At 43.6% G+C, this 10245-nt stretch overlaps 1 non-coding gene across 1 annotated transcript; it reads right to left on the minus strand.

Moving 5' to 3' along the window:
* Positions 1-2578: 2578 nt before the first annotated feature.
* On the minus strand, positions 2579-2651 carry TRNAF-GAA (transfer RNA phenylalanine (anticodon GAA)). Its single transcript has one exon. It is a non-coding gene; the product is annotated as a tRNA-Phe (tRNA).
* Between the last annotated feature and the right edge of the window lie 7594 nt (positions 2652-10245).

The following is a 10245-nucleotide window of genomic DNA, read 5'->3' on the forward strand; positions in this document are numbered from 1 at the left end:
AAACAAATCCGTTTTGCCAGTTCAATGGGCCTACAAATCAAAGAATTAAATCAGAAAAGGTGATCTCTCAGGGAAATTGAAAATTGCCCACGCTGCAACTACAAATATGAATCTTTTAACTGCTCTTATTACACCACGCCGCAGACTACTAAAACCACGTTTTATCGCCACAAACTTGGTGTTCATCATCACAGAGCCGGCGAAATTGGCGAAATGTGACAAATACATTAATAATATGGAAAAGAGTTTAGAGGCTGCAAATTCTTAAAGACCAGCCCTGACCACCATGACCAAGCCACTACTTCAGCCCATAATAACTGCTTCAAAGCAGCTTAAACCAGGCAGACCAAAGACGCCAAGGCGCTTTTTCTTTTCTTGGGGCGCTGCTTGCACCTACTTATTGCTGCTAAAGTTTTACATTTCTCCAACATATCTCAGTCTTTGCTCTCCACTTTGTTGTCCAACTCTCTATGAGCGTTCTTACGTTTACCACTGGCGTTTTATTGATTATGTGTATTCATCTTTTTATTTGATAGCTTAAAGGTTTTCTAAACATGCATCCCATGTTCTGACGTAAGCATGGGTAAAGTGTTAACTTATGAGTTTTGCCGAAGTTGGTACACCTCTGAGGAGGTCCATCACCTATAGGCTGAGTGTGTACCACGCGTTTTGGGGGAGATTTGTGATAAGGACGTTATAGCCTGTTGGAAGAGTTTGCTAGGAAATAATATTTCAAGCACCAGGCCATTGAATAATCCAATTATAGCTTGAGAGTTGGTCCAAAGAGCGTAGTTTGTGTGTGGTAGGCATTAGAACAGCTGCAAGGCACGCATTTTAATGCATGAGGTTTGCATAGTATGATAAGCATTTTTTACTGGCTGAATAGGTACTACGATTTAAGCTCTTCAGGGGGTAAAAGACAAGGGGATTGCCTTCGAAGATGCATTCTGTAGATTCCAGTATCTATTCTAACTGATTCTATTTATTCCAGGGGTAGAGCTCACTCCACTGACCCTGATATAACCAGACTCAGCTTAATTTGACTGTATTTAAAATGGTATTGCTTTCTTTTTATGTGTTTGAACGTACAGGTAATGGTTTTAATTAACTGTACAGGATAAATAAATAAATATTGGGCATCTGGGGTACTGACCAGAGTAATCCCATCTATGCATAGTGTTGCAACATCACACCCCTCTAGGGAATGGGGAGACGCAGGACTCTAGAGCCAATGATCCATGGTGTGGTATAAAGAGGCGAGGGCAATCAGTATAGTAGAGCTGAGTGTACATCCTGGGTGCCCCCATGAAGTGGCGCATACACTCTTTCCCACATCACACAAACTCTTTTCTTTCCCCTCTTCAGGTTGAGCGCGCAAACGCTGCTTTTCTGATGTGTTGGCATCTATGTGGGCTTTTAACCACGCCCACCTCACGCCCATCACTTTCACTCGTTCGTGGGCTTGCCTTTCAAAAATCTTTTGATTATACCATCAATGGTTTAGGTTTGTACCGCCTTGGGGCGGTTTTGTTACCGCCTTGGCCATCGACCCTGTTCCATGGATAATTGCATGTTCGCTGATATGTTTGACTGCGAGCGAACTTCTTTTTCCTTTTGTGTCTCTTCTTCACACTCATAGCAGCCATGGCGCTTTGAATCGGTTTGCTTATGGCAACGGTTTTACTTTACATTTTCAATTTATGTCACAAGAAAAGTCCAGTTAGGAATGCTTATAGTTCTAACGCGAGCAAACGCGAGCCCGGTTGCATTGCAGATGCTTGTTTTCTCTGCACTCTTCTTTTTTCTTTGGTACATGTTGCGCCCTGTCCCCTCCCTTCCTGCTCCCTCTCCAGGTAGTGAAAGGCGCACAAAGTAACGGAAACAGTAGCCCAAAGTCAAAAATGTAGATGAAGGTGTAAAAGTGTGTTTCCGGATCGTACAAGTCACACACGGGCCTCTAGAGTATATGAGTAACACTCAGTGAGTAAGGTCGGACTGCACTTCTTCGGACCTGCCGACGCGTTACTCCTAGATTTTGGTGACCAAGTCTTGAGAACCAAAGACCGTGACATTTTACAAAAATAGAAGAAGGACTGCAATTTTACAATAACGTAGCGCCGCGGAATTACACCTCTCACCAACATATGAACACAAAAGAGGCACTATGAAAGGAAATCGAATGCAATTTTTTGAACCAGCATCATACCTGATGATTAAATTGCTGAAAATGACAGCTGCTAATTAGCACAGCTTTAGAACATCATAAAAATGCCTTTCAATGTTTTCATTCGACCTCTCCCAAATATCGGGACAAAAGACAAATTTGACGGGACAACTGGTGAAAAATCGGGACTGTCCCTGCAAATCCGGGAGGCATGGTCACCCTATCCGAGGAGCGCACTTACTCTCCCTGTAAGTATATTTTTTAAAGGGGTGAAGGAAGAAAGAAGGGGGAACATGGAAGAAAAAAGACTGATAGTGTTAAAGCAACGTTTATTTTACCAAGTGTAAGAGGATTTAAAGTTTATTTAGTAACTATTGTAATAAATGTTAAAAAAAATAAACACAGGAAGCCATCTGCCGAAACCCGGGATCGAACCAGGGACCTTTAGATCTTCAGTCTAACGCTCTCCCAACTGAGCTATTTCGGCTGCTGTAGGTGCATTTCTGACTTGTTCTTTTCAGCCACACAAATCTAGAGGTGTCTGCAGCATGGGGAGAGTTTACTTGTTTATAGGTCTCTCACCCCCTCCCTTACACTGACAGAAGCCTCACCGGGGGCCGCTGCCTCCTCCCAGCACTGAAGACCAGAGACTGAGCTGACATTTTAAGCGGCAACTCCATCGATGCTCCGAATCTTCCCGAAGATCAACCACATCCGAGCAGGAGAAACTGCCCCTGACCTAACCTCCGCCCCTCCTCCCCTGCTTGGGCCCCTCAGAGACCTCACTCGGTAACCTCCACATTGCCCCCTTCTCTCCAGGGCCCCTTCGGTGTCTGACCCGTCAGACTTCACTCAGTCCCTTCTCACCAGTGCCTCTTCGGTGTCTGACCCGTCAGACCTCAGTCAGTCCCTCCACACCGACCCTTCTCACTAGGTTCCCTTAGGTGTCTGACCCGTCAGACCTCACTCAATCCCTTCACCCTGATCCCTTCTCTCCACGGCCCCCTCGGTGTCTGACCGGTCAGACCTCAGTCAGTCTATGCACTCCGACCCCTTCTCACCAGGGCTCGTTCGGTGTCTGGCTCTTCAGACCTCAGTCACCAGCTGACTCCAGCATCACCTCTCGGTGTCACCAGCCTCACAGGTGCCTGACCTCTTCCTGCACTAGAATGACGTCTTTTCCACCATTGCCACCACCTCCAGTACCTCCTATGTGTACACGTGTGTCCCCACCACAGAGGAGACTTCACTTTTCAGATCTCTGAGCGGCCAAAGAGGACAAACAGAACCTGTCACACGGCCTCATAGTGAACACACAACCAGGGAAGGGTGAGTGAATTCTAATCCCTCCCCCCCCCCCGAAAAGTAGACGCCCCCTGGCGGGGAGCTCGGACACTGCACCTGCTCCTGCTCCTGCTCCATAAACCCTGTTGCCTTCTCAGCTGATCTGAAACACCATCTGCCCCACCCCCGACCGGGCACTATCCCTCATTAGTGTCACATCATCAATGTCTGTGATCTTTATGGAACTAAAAATGGACGTTGTAGCCCTAAAAAGGGAGCAGGTCTGGTGCCCACCCATCAATAATTTAAAAACAACCCGTAGGTGGAATACATGTCCTCATTCTCCCCAGCAACCTCTTCGCGTGCGGATGAAGCAGGGTCATTCACCTATCAACGTGACAGTGATAGAGCGGTCCGTACTAATAATTTACCTGTATTCGGACGCTCTTTAGGCCGATGAATCTTTTGACTAAGTGGGACTCTCCGTACTCTATATCGGTTAATTTTAATCAAATCAGTAATCAATAACGAACATAAGCAATACCTTGATCGACATAACACAACAATTAATCCAGAATACATTTCGGCGAACCCTGACCTTTCAGCCAGGAATAACCACACCAGTTTATTCAAAGTTAGTGAATTTTATTTCCCTATATTAACAAAGCTAGCACGATATAAATGTGTCTCAACACCAAATGATAAACATATATGAACATTAATAGCTGTCCATGACGGCGAAACAAGTGTAATCTATGTAGCATTTGAATCACAAGGCATTCGATAATAGCAATGCAAATCACTAATACGATAATCTGTAATGAACTAATCGCATACATTTAGTCAGCATAACAAGATCTCAAATTGCATTGTGCGACATATGGAATCCTCGTCTAACCTCAAATTAGCATCGGCATGTGGGACTTCATGCAAAAACAATTTAGCAACATTAATTTAGAAAACTCCTAACTAGGGCTCTTATCAAAATCAGCAGTTGGTTACCTAAAGGAAACACAATGCAATTGTACAATTTCCCTTCATATTTACCAATTACGATCAGCATTCAAGGAAGTCTTCGTCTCACAGGTACCGTTCTTCGGTCAGCATGGGTACCGTTTCGATCGGCATGGGACGGGGCAAAGGGGCAGGGGTGGATGGGGCAATTGCCTCACGGCGGCAAGGTAAAACTACTACTTAATGCAAGGGATCAAAGTTAAAGTCTCTAGGGCAAGAATCATTAAAGTCTCTTTCTCTCGATTAGAGAAAGCATCAAAGTCTCTTTCAAAATGGCGTCGCAGCAAAGTGGGCCATAATAGCTGCAATGTCCTGCAAAATGGCGGGTATGGGCGATGTCCAATAATGGCTGTAATGGCTGCAATGGCAAATGGCAAATGGCTACCTTCTTCTCGTGCACCTGGTTTAATTAGACAATAGTTCAAATCCAGTAGGGTCTTCCATTGGAGGGTTCATAGGTTAGCTTCAAATTATCCAATCAAAAACAACAGTTCTCAAGCTTTTACTTAAGCATACATTATCCTTGGAGACGGGTACGTAAGTTGCAACATTTTATACCAATTAACTCACTTTCAGAGCTTCCATTGTCCGCACCTGCAGATCGACCTTGGAGTAAAGAGAAAATATGCCAGGCTGGCACGAAACCTTAAGATAAGCATGTGAACGATCTCAGTGGAAAAGTACAGCTTCAAGCAGAAATACACGTTTAATAGCACATTGGAAAAATACGAGCATCTAAACCGTGAGACCAGGCAACTAGGCCGAAGCCTGCACTAAAGTAATGCTAAGCTAAAACATTTCAAACAAGCAAATCATAGCACACGTTTACGATTATGTCGGATTAGTGCAATTCTAATACACCACGTTATATAAAGCACGCTTATAAATGTTGGCAAACTACTCTGAGGGCACATTTTGTCCCCGTACAATCTTTATTAGTTCGGTTAAAGTCACACATGATTATTTCACACTACGTTTATGCGCTAATAAATGTAAAACCTTCATTTTCTGCTTCATCAATCCCTCCTCTGATGACTACTTGTCATCACACCAAATCATGCCCACAAATTTTATTCCATTAAAATTCTGTCAGTTCTCTTTTCCTTTTAGTTCCCCTAGTTTTCGCTTTGTATTCTTCTGCCATTCTCTTCATTATTTTCTCTTCCTTCCTTCTTCTAATTCTTTCCATAATCATTATTATTCCCCTTTTTATTCCCCAAATTCCAAATATGCAAATTAGTACTATTAATATTCCTTGTATTATTTTCAGTAATATTCCATTCCAAATTCCCCCAATCCAATGTCCCACTGAAGCAAGTCCTTTTCCAACCTTCTCCCACACTCCTGGTTCTTTCAGTTCCTTCAAATCTGCACTCTCTTTTGTTAGATTAGCAAGCATAGTTTTAATTTTCACACTATTGTCAGGAATATACGTACAACAGTGTCGTGCACCAAGCATTTTGCAAACGCCGCCATCCTTTGCTAAAAGAATGTCTAAAGCAAGCCTGTTTTGAAGAGTCATAGCTCTTTCCGCTGCAGGTTCAGCATCTATCAGGATTATAGCACCTGAAAACTTTGTCAACATGTTATCCACTATAGTAGACAACTTTCTTATTTTGATGGAATTCAACACAACTCCCAACGAAGGAATCATGGCTCCAAATATATCTCCTACCACAGCAGCTGCGGTCTCTCTTTTCTGGATACGATGGGATCCAGGTGTCTTTTGAATCATCGATAGGTCATCCAGCTGATAAACCTTTGGGAACACTATACCCAAATAACATCTTCCCCACCATCCCTTTGGAAGACGATAATAGGCATTATACCCACAAATGTAATATACACCTGGAATGACAGGGTCAAGTCCGTTCATCATGAATGTCCATTTGGCCTTAAAAATAAACGTATGTTTACACTCACTCGCTCCTACAAAAATATTGTCATAATAGGATTCACCCCGATATATACAAAATTTCCCTACATGCTAAGCATCTAAAGCTATTCTCCCTTGTGTCTTTATTGCGGCAAAATCATAATTATCTACTGAAGTCCTCTTATGTAGCTCTTTTTCTAATTTCGCATTCATTTGTGCTCTTCTATCATCTGTGCGATCTAAAAAGCTTATTTCTATTGCAGAGAGCGAGCAGGTAAGGTTTTCCCTATGAGCGTGAGCCGTTTCAAAAGGTTGCATTGGCTCGAAAAATTCCCTCATTATTTTAGCATCCCAATCTTTAGCAATCTGGCTTAGCTGCGCTATTATAGGAACATATGCAAAGGTAACATCATAATTTGAGTAAAAATACTGTATGTTAGTCTGACCATAAAACCTAGACATTACTATACTACATGTAATCCCGTATGTAAGAGGCATGTGGTGATAAGTCACCCCTTCCTTTACTGATGTCGGTATCTGTGTACACACATAACAATCCTTCGCATCCATAGTCTCAACATATTCTGTTAGCAAGCGATAGAAAACATTATACGAAAGCTCTTTCTTATCATGCAAGAGCCTCTCATCTAATTCTAATCTTTTTAATGCGGTTAGTTCAGTGACAGTAACAGGAGCAAAGGTAGAAGCATCAATTTTCTCATTCTCACCCTTTCCATGCATTGTAAGCACTATTGCCATTATTATTAGTACACATGCAGTTACCAAGCCTATACACACATATTTACAATATTTCTTTCTACTGTTTTGTGTAGCGTACCCAGTCATGATCTGTATAGAATCAGAGAGCTGGAAGCACCTGTAAAAGAAACTATTTAGCAATTCAGTTACAAAGCTGAGCGAGCGCAATGTTCACACCGCCTTCTTCAAGAGGCCAGTCACTTATCGGTTAGCAGCATTTGTCTCAATTCGGCAATAACTCAGTCTTTTATCAGTTCAGCAAGTGTCTCATCCGGTTTAGCAATGTCTCAGCTGGTTGTTTGTATCACGTTAGATTGTAACAAGCAATGTCATTTATCACCCTTTCAATCGACAGAGTCCATAAAACTTTTCTTTTCTATTGGTATCTCTTCTTCTTCGTTCTCGAGGCTAAGAGATACAAATTCGTCAGTCCAATCGTCATTGACTACATATGCCCATTCAGGACCGGAATACCTTCTGTTCGGTATCCTTTTCCTTTTCAATTTTGCCTCTCTTTTCGATTCTGCCTCGCTGGTACTTTCCTCTTTGGCCAAGTCTTTTCCTTCACTTGAGGATTGTTCCACAACAGTCACTTCCTTTCTTTTCTCTTTCACTTTTGGCCTTTCTCCGTCGTTCAAACTTTCTTTAGTCCTTTCTTTTATTGGTGATATACTTAGTCTCCTCTTTGCACCGTGTCCATTTGATGGACCTGCGATCTTTTCTGTGGAAGCTTGAACTGTTTCGTTCTGTTCTGCCTTGTCCCCTCCTTCTGGGGAATCAATCACGTTCTCCTTTTCTTTTTCTCTATCGTCTGCTTCTGGGAAAGCCCTCCTCTGATCAGGCTCTCCTGCTTTTTCACCTTTTTCGAACCCTTCGTCACCGTTACTTTCTTCAGGCTCTTTATCACTTTCAGCTGCTTCAGGTTCTTTGTCACCTTCAGCTGCTTCAGGCTCTTTGCTACCCTCAGCTGCTTCAGGTTCTTTGTCACCTTCAGCTGCTTCGTCGCTGTCTGAAGTTTCTCCTTGGTCTTCCCCAATCGAGTTGGTCTCTTCGTCCTCAGAGAATATCTCTCTCTCTCCCGTTTCTGCCTGTTCGCTTTCAGTTCGGTTTTGCTCTGTCTCAGCACTCAGCACTGTTTTGTCAGGCACTGGCAGTTTCAGCGCTTCAACTTCCTCATCTGTGGGACACAACACCTTCTTTGTGTGACTGGCGTGAATCCAGTTGGGAACCCCCGCACACTTCACAGCGGTAGTTGTCGTCAGGATCACTTGGAAAGGGCCTTTCCAACGGGGTTCCAGACACGACTTTCTCACGTGCTTCTTTACCACGACCCAGTCACCTGCTTTCAGTGTGTGTCCTGGACCTTGAATCGGTGGCAAGGTGGTCGCTTCCACCTGGTGAGAGAAAGAGCGAACCACGTCAGCTAGACCCTTGCAGTAGTCTAACACCATATCATCTGTAATATTCAAAAGCGCGTTTGCGGGAACTGCAGGAAGTCTCATAGCCCTGCCCATGAGAATTTAGTGCGGAGACAATCCAGTCTTTCTATCAGGGGTGTTTCTCATTGACATTAGCACCAAGGGCAATGCGTCAGGCCATTTCAAATTTGTCGATGCACATATTTTCGCCATTCTTGATTTCAATGTACCATTCATTTGTTCCACCAGTCCTGAGGCTTCAGGGCGATAGCTACAATGCAGTTTTTGCTCAATGTTCAGCGCTTCGCAAAGTAACTTTATCACCTCGTTATTGAAGTGACTTCCCCTATCTGATTCTAAAGAGATCGGGAATCCGAAACGTGGTATTAACTCCCTCAACAATAGCTTTGCAACTGTAAGGCTGTCATTTCTACGCGTGGGGTATGCCTCAATCCAGTGACTAAAAATGCACACAATCACCAACACATACTTCAGACCTCCATGCACAGGCATCTCAATGAAGTCCATCTGCATTCGACTAAACGGGCCGCTGGCTCTGCCAATGTGGCTCGCGCTCACAACTGTTCCCTTTCCTGGGTTCATCTGCTGGCAAGTGACACATCGATGGCAAACTGCTTCTGCAGCTTGACGAAATCTGGGGTTAAACAATCAGTTTTGAACAATCTTAGGTGAGCTTGCCCATGATAGAACCGCGCAAGCTGTGATAAGAGACTATTTGGCAAAACAAATTTTCCCTCATTTGAAACCCATAACTCATCTGGTCTTTTTATACATTGTGATTTAATCCAGGAATCTCTTTCATCCTCCCTGACATTATTCTGTAATGCTTTTAGTTCATCTATTGTATCTACAACCTTCAAGGCAAATGCTTCAGCTGGTTCGAGTTCTGGTTCACTTATCGAATTCCATTCATCTCTGAGTAATATACAATTCAAGGCACAAAATCTTGCGACTTGATCCGCATATGCATTTCCCAGAGAAACATAGTCCTGTCCTTTTGTATGAGCACTACACTTTACCACTGCAACTTCGGCTGGCATTTGAATGGCGTGTAACAATTCCCTTATCCTTTCCCCATTTTTCACTGGGGATCCTGAAGAAGTCAGGAAACCTCTCTGTGACCATAGTTGTCCAAAGTCATGCACAATCCCAAACCCGTACTGACTATCAGTGTAAATGGTGACTTTCATCAATGCAGACAGTTGACATGCTCTTGTGAGGGCTACAAGTTCTGCTACTTGTGCAGAATAGACTCCTTGAAGCCAGCCCGCTTCCAAGACACCTGTTACAGTGCATACAGCATATCCTGCTTTCAAAATTCCCATCCCATCTCTTAGACATGAACCATCAACAAAAACAATTTGGTCATTTTCATCAAGCTTAGTATCCTTAATGTCAGGTCGAGGTTTTGTGCAAAATTCAGTCACCTGAAGGCAGTCATGCTCGATGTCTTCAGCGTCCTCAATTTCAGCATTTTCTCCAGGAAGCAAGGTTGCTGGATTCAACGTAGTGCACCTTTTCAGCTGCACATTCGGTGAGCCCAGAATTATCGTTTCATACCTTGTGAGTCTTGCTCCAGTCATGTGCTGCGTTCGGGAGTGGGTCAAAAGTATCTCAACTGAGTGAGGGACCATGACTGTTACTGGGTGTCCCATCACTATTCCTTCACTCTGAGTGAGGCTGATACCAACTGCTGCTATGGCGCGCAA

Source organism: Pleurodeles waltl, chromosome 4_2 (assembly GCF_031143425.1).
Source record: "Pleurodeles waltl isolate 20211129_DDA chromosome 4_2, aPleWal1.hap1.20221129, whole genome shotgun sequence".
Taxonomy (NCBI): Eukaryota; Metazoa; Chordata; class Amphibia; order Caudata; family Salamandridae; genus Pleurodeles; species Pleurodeles waltl.